Source organism: Hemicordylus capensis, chromosome 15 (assembly GCF_027244095.1).
Source record: "Hemicordylus capensis ecotype Gifberg chromosome 15, rHemCap1.1.pri, whole genome shotgun sequence".
Classification (NCBI taxonomy): domain Eukaryota; kingdom Metazoa; phylum Chordata; class Lepidosauria; order Squamata; family Cordylidae; genus Hemicordylus; species Hemicordylus capensis.
In genome coordinates this window covers 3,810,745-3,825,792 of record NC_069671.1, presented here as the reverse complement: position 1 = coordinate 3,825,792, position 15,048 = coordinate 3,810,745, and the positions used below count along the sequence as shown (strand labels likewise).

General features: G+C 47.4%; 1 long non-coding RNA gene across 1 annotated transcript; it reads left to right on the top strand.

Moving 5' to 3' along the window:
- The first annotated feature begins 368 nt into the window (after positions 1-368).
- On the top strand, positions 369-14,808 carry LOC128338163 (uncharacterized). The gene is made up of 3 exons (XR_008312537.1): positions 369-451; positions 13,053-13,286; positions 14,578-14,808. It is a non-coding gene; the product is annotated as an uncharacterized LOC128338163 (long non-coding RNA).
- Positions 14,809-15,048: the final 240 nt, after the last annotated feature.

Here is a 15,048-nt window from a genome sequence, read left to right as displayed (position 1 = left end):
CCCCCTCTAACAATAACTGAGTAATAAGTGGAAGAAAAGACAAAACAAGGAATGAAACAAGTGAAGGACACAGAACAAGGAATTAAGGGAACAATGCAGGAAAGTACAGACAAGACAAACTGGAACACGAAAAATATATACTTCCAAGAGCACAGTATCTGCTGCCAGCAAAGTTGCAAACAGCAACTCAGCCATGAGAGACTGTTGAATATATATGACTCAACAGAACCAGGAACCAATCAGGCTTCCCTGAGTCAGCAGTTTGGCTTTCTTCCCTGTTATCTCCTGCACCTGCGTGAGTCCCTCTGAGCCTGCCTCTTGATACTTCATCTCACTATAGGTGGAATCCCAGGCTCTTCCACATCAGAATTCAAGTCTGGCAGCTGTTGAGAATCCTCAGGTCCCGAGTCTGGTTTCTCTGCCAAATCTTGCCGCTGTGGCTTACTAGCAGGTGAGTCTTCCTGCTCTGAGTCTTCTTATTCCAAAGTCTGAGCCATGAAACCTCTACGCATTTTGTGAGTAATCATTAATGTCCCTTAGTCTCACTGCTAGAGTCCCCTGTTCAAAGTCCCTAATACACCTTATAAAGAGAACCTTCTGAGGGATGTGAAAGGATTTTCATTGAAGACTAGCAAATTTCTTCAGGTAGGCTGATTCCATCCATCCCTACCCCAAACGCTAATCGCCTCTTAGATCTTCCAGAAAGGAGAGCATTCAAAAGACTAATTGTAATTGTCATGGTAAACGGTCTGGACATCATGGCAATATTTGGGTCGCTGTCAATTTCTACAGCTGAGCTTCAAGGATCAGCAATAAACTTCCAAAGTTTTATAGGGTCATAAAAACATTACAACTCCTTCCATTTACAGCCTGTGTATAATTTACTTGGGAAGGTTTGCTCTCTAATGGTGCAGCACAAGTGATTTGAGTTCTATTAGCTGGAAACATTACATCTACATTTTCTGAATTCTCATAAATAATTCTGCTGGGTAGAAAAACACCCAGCCTGAACTGCTATGTAAAAAAAAGAGAGAGAGAGTCAGGGATCCTCCGTGGCATAAATAGAAGAGACCATCATCACGAGAACGTCATCGAAATGAATGTTACCGCTGTCTGGGCCGTTCCATTCATTTGTCTAAACTGATGGAGGCAGAAATGTTAAGAATGGATGATGGCAACTTGGAGAGTTAACTCATTCTGATTTTTTTCTAATTCATGCATTCACTGGCATAGTTTTCTTCTACGGCAAGAAACTGCCTAGCACAGAGACCTACATCCTGCCTTATGAAAACTATTTTTATTATCTAGGGACTGAAACACTACAACCATGGGGTTCAATCCACCTGCAGAATTTAGCTCAATTCTTCAACAACTGGAGTTTGCACGTGTGTGAAGTGCTTCCACTAATAACCATTGTTTTTCCTGTGATACCAAGTGGTGTTATTAGAATATGGATTTACTGAGTCTACATTCTTCGGCAGGGGGGTGGGAATCAATACTCAAAGTGACTCACATAGAAATATTACAAGGAAAACAAGGAAATAAACAGAAGATTAAAAACATGGCATAAAATCACCCAGTCAAACTGCCGCCTTAGAAAGGGACCAAACGGTGGGGACGATTTGGAGGAAGGTTTACACTGTAGGAAAGGAAAGTGCACACATGTCTTGGTGGACCTAGGACTGGCAACAATATCTTGAAAAAGTGAGCTTGGAAGCTCATTCCAGGGTATCCCCAAAGTGATATATTAGAGGATTTTCAGTGAGTGCAAAAGGAGTTCCACAGAGCCGGGGTTCTCAAGTTTAAGTCCCCAGAGGTGGTACTACAACTCCCATCATCCCAGCACAAATTCAATTAACATTGGAGAGCCGAGCTTGAGAACCCCTGTCCTCTGCAGGGGTTCTGTCCTCAGTGGGCCAAATTCAGCACAATGAGCAGAGATTCCAGAAATGCCTGTCCTGCTTCCCCTTGGACGATCTATAAACTATCCCCCCCCCCATTATTGGTGCACTTGCTGTGGGGCGAGCCAATAGTATGATTGCTCATATATGATGCATAGGATGTGCATGCAGAGTATTAGTGTGTTGTCTCTTTGTGATAAATGGGAGTTCGTGTAGCATAAATTAGTTCTGGAATTAAGGTGGGAAAATCAGAGCAAACTGTGGAATGTTCAAAGCTTTCACATAGCTTTGTGTGGGGAGGAGAGTGGGTCTTGTAGCATGAATTGTCGTATTTGCTAAGCAGGGTCTGCCTTGGTTTGTATTTGGATGTGAGAATTCTGGCACTGTCTGCTGTAAGATATTCCACCTTAGAGGATGGGGCTGTAGCTTACTGGAAGAGCATGAGGAAAGTCCCAGGTTCCTCCCTGGCAGCATCTCCAGGTAGGGCTAAGAGAGATTCCTGCCTGCAACCTTGGAGAAGAAGCTGCCAGTCAGTGTGGACAATACTGAGCTAGGATCATAGGAACATAGGAAGCTGCCATATGCTGAATCAGACCCTTGGTCCATCTAGCTCAGTGTTGTCTACACAGACTGGCAGCGGCTTCTCCAAGGTTGCAGGCAGGAGTCTCTCTCAGCCCTATCTTGGAGATGCTGCCAGGGAGGGAACTTGGAACCTTCTGCTCTTCCCAGAGTGGCTCCATCCCCTAAGGGGAAGATCTTCCAGTGCTCACACTTCTAGTCTCCCATTCGTAAGCAACCAGGGTGGACCCTGCTTACGTCAAGGGACAAGTCATGCTTGCTACCACAATACCAGCTCTCCTCCCTATATATGAGCTAGATGGACCAAGCGTCTGACTCAGTATAAGGCAGCTTCCTACATTCCTAAACATTCCAAGCACAATCTTGGGAACTCCTGCCAAAGAAGCAAGAACCTTTGAGGGCATTGTGGGTGGTGGTGGTCTGTAGATCCCTAAACAGCTCTTCCTGGGCACAATATTCTATAATGTGGGGCTCCCACAGGAAAGGTCCCGCCGTGTGCCCTGAATGTTTTTTCTGTGTGTCTAGTCTGATGAGACTGTACTTATCCATCACTTGATGCTCCAGTCAATGAGGGCTAGTGGGTCCAGGTGTGTCCATCTCTTGCTGACTACAGTGATTTGAACGTGTGAAGGAGACATCCCAGCCTGACCACCAGGCACAGATAGCTTTGGTGGCATCCAAGTTCAGCACAATCAGGACATGTTTTTGAAGAAGTTTCCAGTTTAAGTGTATGCCCAGTTGTTAGCTTGGTCCACTATGGCATGGGACCAAGCCTCTGTCTCAGGGGCAGAGCCACCATTGGGCAAATGAGTTCAAAGAACCCGGGCCACCGCCAATCAGGGGCCACGAGTGTGGCCCCAGACACGCCCTCCGTGTCTGACATCAGATGTGGGGGTGCTGGTTTAGCTCCCGAGCAGGGCTGCGGGGCCTCATTCAGAAGTTAAATGGTTGGCGCTGTGTGGGCGATGTGGCTGCCTTTAAGGGAATGCTGCCAGTCTGTGTAGATCACACTGCGCTAGATGGACCAAGGGCCTGACTCAGTAGAGGGCAGCTTCCTCTGTTCCTATGTTCCACTGATTGTGAACTGAAATGGGGAAAACATCTTATTCATTTTTTTCTATAGAGACCACTTGGTGAATTATTAGTTGTTGTTGAGAAGTGGTATATAAATATTATTAATAAGAAGAATTTGCCACTATTTCTGGAGAAGGCTTGAGTCAGGGGAAAGGAAGGAGCAAGCAGAGCAGTAACACAAACATTCCCATCCACCAGATGATTATATTTCAAAGGTAATTATGAATGCTTCCAAAGGGTGAGGGGGATGTATTGAATCTCACAAAGCAGAGATAATTTATTCATGAGCAGCAGCTCTGCAAGGGTGCCCAGGCAGAAGCTGCTATTCCATATTCATGGGAGATTATTAAGTTGGAGGTGGGAAGGGTTTGTGTTTCAGCAGTAGGAGGAGGCATCTCTCAAAACCCTGTGCATTTTAGTTGCCATTTCCCTTAATGGGAAAGTAGGAAGCTGCCATATACTGAGTCAGACCCTTGGTCCATCTAGCTCAGTATTGTCTACACAGACTGACAGCAGCTTCTCCAAGGTTGCAGGCAGGAATCTATCTCAGCCCTATTTTTGCCAGGGAAGGAACTTGAACCTTCTGCATGCAAGCAGAAGGATTATCTTACAGTGCTCACATGTAGACTCCCATCCAAATGCAAACCAGGGCAGACACTGCTTAGCAAAGGGGACAATTTGTACTTGCTACCACAAGAAAAGCTCTCCTGCCATGACCATTCAGGTCCTGCACCCTGTGTTTCCTGCCCCATTCTGAGGATTCTACATTTATCTGTCTATCTATCTATCTATCTACTGCCCCAAACCAAAGTCTCATTGTTCCAGAACCCCCAGAAAGTAAGTTGGAGTGATTGATTGATTGATTGATTGAGTGCCGTCAAGTTGCTGTCGATTCCTAGCGACCACACGGATAGATTCTCTCCAGGATGATCTGTCTTCAACTTGGCCTTGAAGGTCTCTCAGGGGTGCATTCATGGCTTTCATAATCGCGTCCATCCACCTTGCTGCTGGTCGTCCTTTGCTTCTCTTTCCTTCAACCTTTCCCAGCATTATGGACTTTGCAAGGGTGCTGAGTTTTCGCATAATGTGTCCAAAGTATGAGAGTTTGAGCCTGGTCATTTATGCCTCGAGTGAGAATTCAGGATGGATTTGTTCTAGGCTCCATTTGTTTGTTTTCCTGGCTGTCCATGGTCTCCTCAAAAGTCTTCTCCAGCACCAAAGTTCAAAAGCGTCAATCCTTTTTCAATCTTGCTTCTTCAAAGTCCAGCTTTCACATCCATAGAGTGTCACGGGGAAAACCATCGTCCGAACAATTCTAATCTTTGTAGGTGTAGACATGTCACGGCATCTAAATATCCTTTCCAAAGCCTTCATTGCTACCCTACCAAGTGCTAGTCTGCGGCATATTTCTTGACTTCCGGATCCTTTACGGTTGATGGTAGATCCTAAAAGGCAAAAGCGATCCACCACCTCTTCAGTATCTTCATTGTCAATTCTGTGGAAGGTTGCTGTATCCATTGTCATTAGGAGTACTAGGTGTATGCACAGAAAAACTTTTTTTTAAAATTATATTTTGCTTCCTGGGTTGGCAACAGAAATGCACAACTGACTCCTGGTGGGTATCACCTTGTATGCCAACTGAACGAAGAGGTAAAGAACATCTCCGTTATAAGCACCGCACCCATTGAGATTGTCCAGAGAGGTCCATCTGCCATTGCCACCAGTTCATCTGGTGGCTCTACAGGGACGGGCCTCACCTGTTGCCACCCCAAGGCTTTGAAATGCACTCGCTGCTGAAATAAGAGCCTCCCCATGTCCAACTGCTTTTTAAAAGACTCTTACGAGGCATTTATTCATCCAAGCTTTTTAACAACAATTGTGATTTTAAGCTGTTTTAAAGTCTGCTTTAATATGTTTCATGTTTGTTGTAGACCACCCAGAGATGTGAGTTTAGGGCAGTATACCAATATAGTTACTAAATAAATAGCTGAATGATAAAGGGGTGCCTCTCTTACATTTAGCAGGGGGAGAGCAACTGGCCCTAGCCAACCCTAGCACAACATCCCTCCAATGGCTGTTGCTGGTGTCTATCATATGTTTCTGTGAGCCCTTTGGGGGGCCATTTTATTTAATTCTTTATATCTATGTAAACCACTTTGGGAACTATTGTTGAAAAGCAGCATATTAATATTCACAGTAGTAGTGGTGGTATGCCTTTAAGAAAGGAGAGCTGGTCTTGTGGTAGCAAGGATGACTTGTCCCCTTAGCTAAGCAGGGTCTGCCCTGGTTGCATATTAATGGGAGGCTTGATGTGTGAGCACTGCAAGATATTCCCCTTAGAGGATAGAGCTGCTCTGGGAAGAGCAGAAAGTTCCAGGTTCCCTCTCTGGTTTCTCCAAGATAGGGCTGAGAGAGATTCCTGACTGCAACCTTTGAGAAGCCGCTGCCAGTCTGTGAAGACAATACTGAGCTAGATGGACCAAGTGTCTGACTCAGTATATGGCAGCCTCCTGTGTGCCTATGTTCCTAACAACATCTTTGTGTACCAAGGTTGGGAATGTCTGCCTTCGTTACTATGATAGTTTTCCAGATGAGAAACCTGGGCTGCTGGAAAGAGGGATTCTTCCCTGAACAGGTCAATTGTGGTGAAAAAGCTTCTCTAAAAGACATATTTTGTCTGGAGTCTATATTGCTGATCTTTCCTTATATGTGCAGATGTAGTGGGGTGTTGAATGCATTCTAGCCAGGACTGGTTCCATGCAGGGAGACTCAGCAGGGCTGGTTGATGTGTGATATAAACAGGGTGCACCTTAGAAATATATCCCAGAATCCTCTGCAACAGGCAGTGTAGGGGGCATAGCTCAGTGGCTTTGCATGCAGAAGATCCCTGGTTCCACTGTAGCAAGCATGAATTGTGCCATTTGATCTGCAGGGTCCAGCCTCGTTTGCATTTGGATGGGTGACTATATGTGAGCGTTCTCTGCTGTAAGATATTTCCGGGGAGGGGGGCATAAGCTCAGTAGAAGAGCTACTTGCATGAGGCTCATGCCCTGACATCTCCAGGTAGGGCTGGGAGAGGTTCTTGCCTGGAACCTTGGAGTGCCCTTGCCAGTCAATGTAGATGATACTGAGCTAGATGGACCAATGGTCTGACTCAGTAGAAGAGTCAGACAAAGAGTCTACAAAGAGATGGAGAGGAGAGGAGAGGAGTCAGACAAAAGGTCTAGAAAGAGAAGAAGAGAACAAGAGAAGAGGAAAAAAGAGGAGAAGCAGAGGGCGGGAAGAGAAAAAGAAGAGAAGAAGAGAAGAGTCTCAGTAGAAGAGTCAAACAAAGAGTCTACAAAGAGAAGAAGAGAAGAGAGGAAGAGAAGAGAAAAAGAGAAGAGTAAAAGAGGGGGAAAGAGAAAAGGAGAAGAGAAGAAGAGGGGGAAAGAGAAAAGAAGAGAAGAGAAGAGTCTCTCAGTAGAAGAGTTATACAAAGAGTCTAGAAAGAGAAGAAGAGAAGAGAAAAAAGAGGAGAAAAGAAGCAGAGGGAGGGAAAGGGAAAAAGAAGAGAAGAAGAGAAGAGTCTCTCAGTAGAAGAGTCAAACAAAGAGTCTACAAAGAGAAGAGATGAAGAGAAGAGAAAAAGAGAAGAGAAGAAGAGGGGGAAAGAGAAAAAGAGTAGAAGAGAAGAAGAAGAAGAAGAAGAAGAAGAAGAAGAAGAAGAAGAACTCTCAGTAGAAGAGTCAGGTAGCAGATGATGGGGAAAGCCCCTCTCTACCTGAGAGAGATGCTGCCAGTCAGAGTAGACAGCACTGGGACAGACAGTCAGACTCAGGCTAAGGCAGGTTTCCATGTTCATATATGCTGAGTGGATCCTTCAGTGATGTCAATGTGGAAAGTGTTCTCTCAAGGTGAGAGAAGATGCCATTGCTGAACAATATGATCACCTGACCCATGACGCTCTGAAGGAGTCCCAAAGCACTCTTCCTCAATGGCTTCTGCTAATGGATCTTGAAAGGGCAGGAGAGAGGGAGGGAGAATGACATTTCTACTTTTTTGGATAACAGCTCAGTATTGCTGACTCATGCTGAAGCAGTGACTCATTGCAGCCGGCAACATCTACTCGGGAGGGTGAGTATCCAGCCAATTAACCTCCATTTTGCATTGAAGCCATTGATTTCCTTTCTTCCTGTTGGTAATATTTGATACTTGCCCTCGCTGAAATTCAATTTAAAGGTGCCTGCAATGACATGCACCACCCACTCCTGCTCCTGCTCTACTGGGAGAAACAGCTGCAAATTTCAACGGCTCCTCTTAACAGAACAGATGGAAAACTGCCCGGTGGGTAAGGTCAAGGCTCATCTGGCCCAGCACCCTTCAGCCAGACCTAGGCAGGGGATTCATCGTGGCCCCTACAAGTGGGGAGGAGAGCTGGTCTTGTGGTAGTGAGCATCAATTGTGCCCTTTGCTAAGCAAGGTCCACCTTGGTTTGCATTTGGATGGGAGACCACATGTGTGAGCACTGTCAGACCCAGCAGTTTCATGTAAATGTCAAAAAGCAGTATGGAGCCCTGTGGGACGCCATAAAAAACCTCCCATTTAGAGGAGGAATAGTCTCCAAGCAACACCATCTGGAATCTCCCTGAGAGATCGGAGCAGAGCCACTGTAAAACAGAGCCTCCCACTCCAAAACCGTGCAGACAATCCAGAAGGACACCTTGGTCGATGGTACTGAAAGCCACTGAGAGATCCAAAAGGACCAGCAAAGTCACACACTCTCTGTCAACAATCAATTTAAAATAATCCATCAGGCCAACCAAGGCATTCTCAACCCCTTAGCCTGTTCATAAACTGGTTTAAAATGGGTCCGGATAATCTGTTTCCTCCAGGATTGCCTGGAGCTGAGAGGCCACCACCCACTCAATCACCTTGCTCAACCATAGAAGGTTAGACTGGCCTATAAATGCTTAGCTCTGAGGGATGTTTTGAAGGCTTCTTCAAAAGTGGTCTTATAATTGCCTCCTTGAGACAAGGAGGCATCCTGCCCTCCCTCAGAGATGCATTTATTATGTCAACAAGGCCATCTCCAATAGCCTCTCCAGCAAATGGTATCAGCCATATCGAGCAAGAGTCAAGAGAACAGGAGTCCTCAATCTCAAGGGTCCTTACTAATGTGCAGTTAGCTGCATAGCTCCAAGCAACTTGTCCATGTTCTTAGAAGCCAGAAATGGAAACTGGATTGGAACTGATCCTGTCTAACCATGCAAGAGGAGTTTTTGGACACTTCACCGCAGGATTCTGCCAGGCATCCAGATTGGCACGAATGCAAGATACTTTATCTACAAAAACAACGGTCTTGGTGGGCTCCTCATCAAGACCAGCTTTGTTGGTGAGGAGAGCTGACATATACTGAGTCATACCCTTGAGCCATCTCGCTCAGTATTGTCTACACAGACTGGTAGCAGCTTCTCCAAGGTTGCAGGCAGGAATCTCTCTCAGCCCTATCTTGGATATGCTGCCAGGGAGGGAACTTGCAACCTAGATGCTCTTCCCAGAGCGGCTCCATCCCCTGAGGGGAATCTCTTCCATTGCTCACACTTCTAGTCTCCCATTCATATGCAACCAGGGCAGACCCTGCTTAGCTAAGGGACAGGTCATGGTTGCTACCACAAGACCAACTCTCTTCCCTCATGCAGGAGGTTTGGGCTTTGGGCAATTCACTGGGGGCCTGTGCTCCAGGGAGCACCCCCTAATGACACATCAGCCATTTACTACTACTACGGATATTTATATGCCACTCTTCTACCAAAGTGCTCAAAACATACACAATACATAAATAAGATGGATCCCTGGCCCCAAAGGGCTCGCAGCATAAAAAGAAACACAAGGCAGATAGCAGCAACAATCAGTGCAGGGATGCTGTGCTGGGATTGGATAGGGCCAGTTGCTCTCCTCCAGTGAAATGGAAGAGAATCACCATGTTCAAAGGTATCTCTTGGCTCAGTTAGCAGGGCTTAATTTAACGTTGCTCAGTTAATTCACATCTGAGCCCAGTCACTAAAATACCACCTTGGGATTGTTTTAATGAAAGGTGGCATGCAGATTTAACAATACATACATACATACATACCATTTGTTCACGAGACATTTGCAACAGTTTGTTTCCAGTGGGGCCAGATTAGTCTCCTTCCTGCTCTGCTGCACCTTCATGGCACACAGCATCAAGCTCCCAAGATCAGAGGCGTACTTATCCCTGGACTTCGGGGCCAAAGTCCAGGGCCTCCACAGACCCTGGGGCCCCCCAAATCCTTTTTAGTCTGTCCTGGGTGGTGTGGTCACCCAGTGGAACATGATGGTGCTTAATTTGCAAGGGAGGGGGAGGTCTCCAAAGGCCTTTTGGTCCAGGCTCCAAAATTACCTTTGTGCACCTCTGCCCAAGATGCTCACCTCAACTTTACAGCTGATACTGTTGTCTTTTTCTTAGGGCGCAGAGGGGCAACCTCAGCTCTCCAAATGTTGTTGAACAACAACTTCCATCATACGCAGCCACACTGGGGATGATGGGAATTGTAGTTCAGCAACAGCGGGAGAGTCAGGGTTGCCTACTGCTGGCTTAGGGACACATTCGCCAGCCACCCCCCTGCTCCGAGGAGGGATTCAGCCACACATTTGCTTTGCCAAACCGCCACGTTAAAAAGTTCCCTGGGAAAACAGAGCTATCTCTTAAGTAATTAGAGTAATTAGAGTGATTATTTGCCTGCACTTAGCTGGGGCTGTGCACTTGAAATGTGTCTACATCTTCATTATCAGGGCAGCTTCCTCCGTGCAGGGAACAAATGTTGGTCCCTAGCTCTGATGATAGCTCAGAAAGCCATCTTGTGAGGTGCTGGGCAAATCGCAAGCAGAGGGATTGTCTCCTCCTCCTGGTGGTGGGGAGGAGAGCTTGTGATGGAGGGCATGAATGGTCCCCTTTGCTAAGCAGTGTCTTCCCTGGTTGGCTTTTGGATGGGTGACAACATGTGAGTGCCATCAGATGTTCCCTTTAGATCAGGAGCATAGAGAGGCTGGTGGTGGCCCATGTGCAGCCACCGCTACGGCCCCCTGCCCCCCCCATCTGTCATCAGATGCAGGGGCCCAGCTAGCCATGCCCCCATGTCTGATGTCAGACATGGGGTGTGTAGTCTCCCTCCCAAATGAGGCCACGTGGCCCCATTTGGGAGGGAGATCGATTGGCCTGGCTATGCTGGCAGAGAGACCAGGAGCAGCTTTCCCTCCCAGGGACCAGTAGCTCTCCCTCCCAGCAGCTCTCCCTCCCAGGGAGAGTTACTCTGGCCGTGCTGCCAATGCAGCGTGGGCCTATTTTGGATACAAACAGGGCCACGTGGTCCCATTTGGGACTGAAATAAAGCCCCCGCATCTGACGTCAGATGCGGGGGCGTGTCTGGGGCCATGCTCGCGGCCCCTGATTCGTGGTGGCCCAGGTTCTTCGAACCCGTTCGTCCAATGGTGGCTCGGCCCCTGCTTTAGAGGATGTGGGCATAGCTCAGTGGAAGCGTATCTACCTGCAGAAGGTCCCAGATTCACTCCCTGGCGGCATCTCCGGGTAGGGCTGAGAAAGTCTCCTACCAGAAACCTTGGAGAGCTGTTGCCAGTCAGTGTAGACAATCTTGAGCTAGGTATGGACCCAAGGGTCGGACTCAGTAGAAGGCAGATTCCTATGTCCCTGTGAATGGAATGAGAGAATTCTGCTCATCTCTTGGTAGTGAGAGTGGGAATGCACCGTGGGGTGCCACTGCCAAAGTGTCTCACACTTCACACAAATTTTCATAGGAACATCGGAAGCTGCCTTCTATTGAGTCAGACCATTGGTCTATCTAGCTCGGTATTGTCTTCACAGTTGGGCAGCGGCTTTTCCAAGGTTGCAGGCAGGAATCTTTTTCAGTCTTGGAAGGACTGCCAGGAAGGAAACTTGAAACCTGCTCTTCCCAGAGCGGCTTCATCCCCTGAAAGGAATATCGTACAGTGCTCCCAGTTTCCCATTCATATGCAACCAGGGCAGACCCTGCAGGGCTAAGGAGACAATTCATGCTTGCTACCACAAGACCAGCTCTCCTCTCCTCAGCTCTAAGGTTGTACAAGGTGGCTCGACTTGACAGGTTTGGGGTCGAACTGGATTTGCCTCGGATGATCCGAGTTTGAGCCAAACTGGGGATGGTTCAATCCGAGCTGGCTAGGAGCAATACTAGTAAAGGGGAATTCAGTGAGGATTTCCCATTACCAATAGAGGCAGGGGCAGAGGGGGCTTTCACTTGTATTGTTGGAGAGAGAGGGCAGTAAATATGTACTTACAAGTATGAACTGCAGCTGTGGCAGTGGCCATGCGGGGGAGCAGCGGTGGTGGCGGTGACTCCTCCCACCCCCAGCAGCCTCCTCCTGAGTAGCCTGAGCTGGCAGCAGCCCAGTTCAGCCTTCTCTGGCCTAGTTCGGGCCTCTGTGCATACGCAGGGGCCATTTTACCATGCAAACTGAGTGGCCATGCAAATGAGCTCTGTGCATGTGCAGAGGCCAGTAAAATAGCTCCCGTGCATGAACAACCATGGCTCATACTTGTAAGTACATATTTTCTTCCTCCTACCCCTTCTATACTTAGGAAACCCCTGCCCTGCCCCTGTATCGGCAAAGAGGACTCCTCACCGGATTCCCATTTACCAGTATAGCTCCGAGCCAGTCAAGCCGGCTTGGTTTGACCTTGAATCGGGTCCAGCTCAACAGGGCCAAAACGAAGCCAGGCTGGTTCTGTTCAAATCCGGTTCAGATTCCAGCTGAACTGGCAACTCTGGTTTTGTGTGCACCCCTGCTAAGGTCCAAATTCAAGTCCTAACCCTAAGGTCCAAATTCATGCTGGTTATCACATTTAACACCCCAAACAGCTTGGTATTAGGATACCTTTAGCTGGCTGCCAATAGGTTTACGAACAAAATACAAAGTACTAGTTATAAAGCCCTAAGCGACTTAGGTCCTGGGTATCTAAGAGAGCGTCTTCTTCACTACGAGCCCCACCCATTGAGGTCATCAGAGGAGGTTATCCAGCTACCACCAACTCGTTTGGTGACTACACAGAGATGGGCCTTCTCGGCTGCTGCCCCGAGATTGTGGAATGTGCTCCCTGCTGAGATACGATCCTCCCCATCTCTGGCAATTTTCAAAAAACACCTGAAAACCCATCTTTTCGCCCAAGCTTTCTCAGCTTCCTAAATTTTTTGGGTTTTAATCTCTGGTTGATTTTTAAATTGTTAAATTGTTTTAAGTTTTCTGTATATGTTTTTAACCACTTTTTATGCTATTGTTAACCGCCCAGAAATGAAAGTTTGGGGCGGTGTACTAATTAGATAGATAGACAGACAGATGATCTCCTGCTTTATCATCCCCTTTCCCTTAAAAGATCTCAGATGTTTCCTCTTGAGAGGATCCCCAATAATCACATGCACTTGAAATTTCACTCTTTTTTTTTAGCCAAGCCTTGGCTGTGTCCCAGTCCGGGATGCCCAGATCCGCAGACTGAGCTCTTGCAGATGTTGCATTGATTTGGCACAACTGAGGAAGAAGAGATTAATGACATGACTCCCAGACTTGAAGTAATTGTGTATGATGCTCAGCGCCCAACTTCCTTGCACCGGCCAGGCTCTCAGGCAGGAGACGAAAATAATATTACCTTCCAATTTGATCTTCTTGGCTGCTAATTGATTTGTGAGTTCTGTCCTTTCACTCTCCTCCGGCTGCTAACCAACCCAATGCAGCCTTCTCTGCCCGTTGCAAATGGCTTCTTGGGGATAATTACATTACTATGACTGTCAGGTCTTTACAAACAGAAGGGACAGCTTGAGTTGGAAGCAGAACTGAAATAGAGATGTCATATAGATAGATTCAAATGTATATAGGAACACAGGAAGCTGCCATATACTGAGTCAGACCTTTGGTCTATCTAGCCCAGTATTGTCTACACAGACTGGCAGTGGCTTCTCCAAGGGTGCAGGCCGGAATCTCTCTCAGCCCTATCTTGGAGATGCTGCCAGGGAGGGAACTTGGAACCTTCTGCTCTTCCAGCATGGAACCACAATCACACTCGGCTGTCCTGCACAGTGTGGGCCAGCACCAGGGGCATAGCTAGGGGAGAGGGGGCTTGTGTTTGCCCTCAGGAGCTGGGGGTCCCAGGTTCTTTGAACCCATTCACTCAATTCTAGCTACACTCCTGGCCAGCACTGACCACACTACCCAGGACAGACTAAAGAGGATGGGGGCGGTCCCAGGGGTATGTGGAGGCCCTGGACTTTGGCCCCAAAGTCCAGGGGTAAGAACGCCACTGATTGTGATATACTGGTCAATGACTGTAATAAAGATTGGATTCTGAGGCTGGAAATCTGGAATGGATCCCTGAAGAAAACAGAAGGGGTCTGGGGCTGGATCATGACCCTTGAGACAGATCAGAGCATTCATAACATAATTCCCCCACACTGGAAGAAGAAGTCAACTCACAGTGCGTTGGCCATATTTAAAAAATAAGATGGTGAGAATTGTCTCCTGGTAAGTCACACCTGGGTAAAGCAAAGTCTCTCTCTCTCTCTCTCTCTCTCTCTCTCTCTCTCTCTCTCACACACACACACACACACACACACACACACACACACACACACAATGTGGTATGCTACGAAAGAACCAGCGAGTGTGTGTTTGTCCCAAGCTGCCTGGGAGGATTCTGAGCCGCCGACTCAAACCGGCAGGATAAGGCAACATATGTCCCTGCGTTCCACCATGGCATTGCAGAGCTTAATTGGATCATCCGTTTTTGCTATATTAACATATTGGGACTGCAGCTAATCCCCTGGGAAACCCTGTACGTTGCAGATTAAAGCACTTTTCACGATCCGCATGACATGGTTGGCTAAACAATATAAAGATCCCAGCTCCCTCGGTGCTTCACTACTTACTTGATTCAGTAGTGCAAAGTTTAACTTCTTTTTCTCTCTCTGCTCCTTCCCAGTGGGTGCTTTTGAGATGCACACAGCCACCCTTCCATATATCACAATAATCTCTTCCAAAGAATGGAAATGTCACCATAGAACACCTGCTTGAGACGGATGTGCAGCGCCCTCCAAAATATTTGAAAGGACAAGATTTCTGCGCAAAAGAGCAACCAGAGAGAAACAAATCACAGCCAAAGGCCCCCCAAGTCCTCCTCTGCCTTGAAAGTCATTGCTTTTTTTTTTTTTTTTTTTTTGGTAAGGCTTACATGACCTTTGAGGGCAGGCTGGAACAGGGGGCAGCTGTATCTGGATTGAGATGGAAGTGCTTCACACGATTGGGGGAGGGAGGGAGCCGTTACTCTGTGGCCGGATTGGCCGCCCACACAATTGCCAGCTCCATCAAGGAGCTGGTGGGGGCGGTGGAAATTCCAGGATGCCCTGTGTGCTTGCAGGAGAGACCCCCCCCCCGGGGCCTTGCACACTTGCAT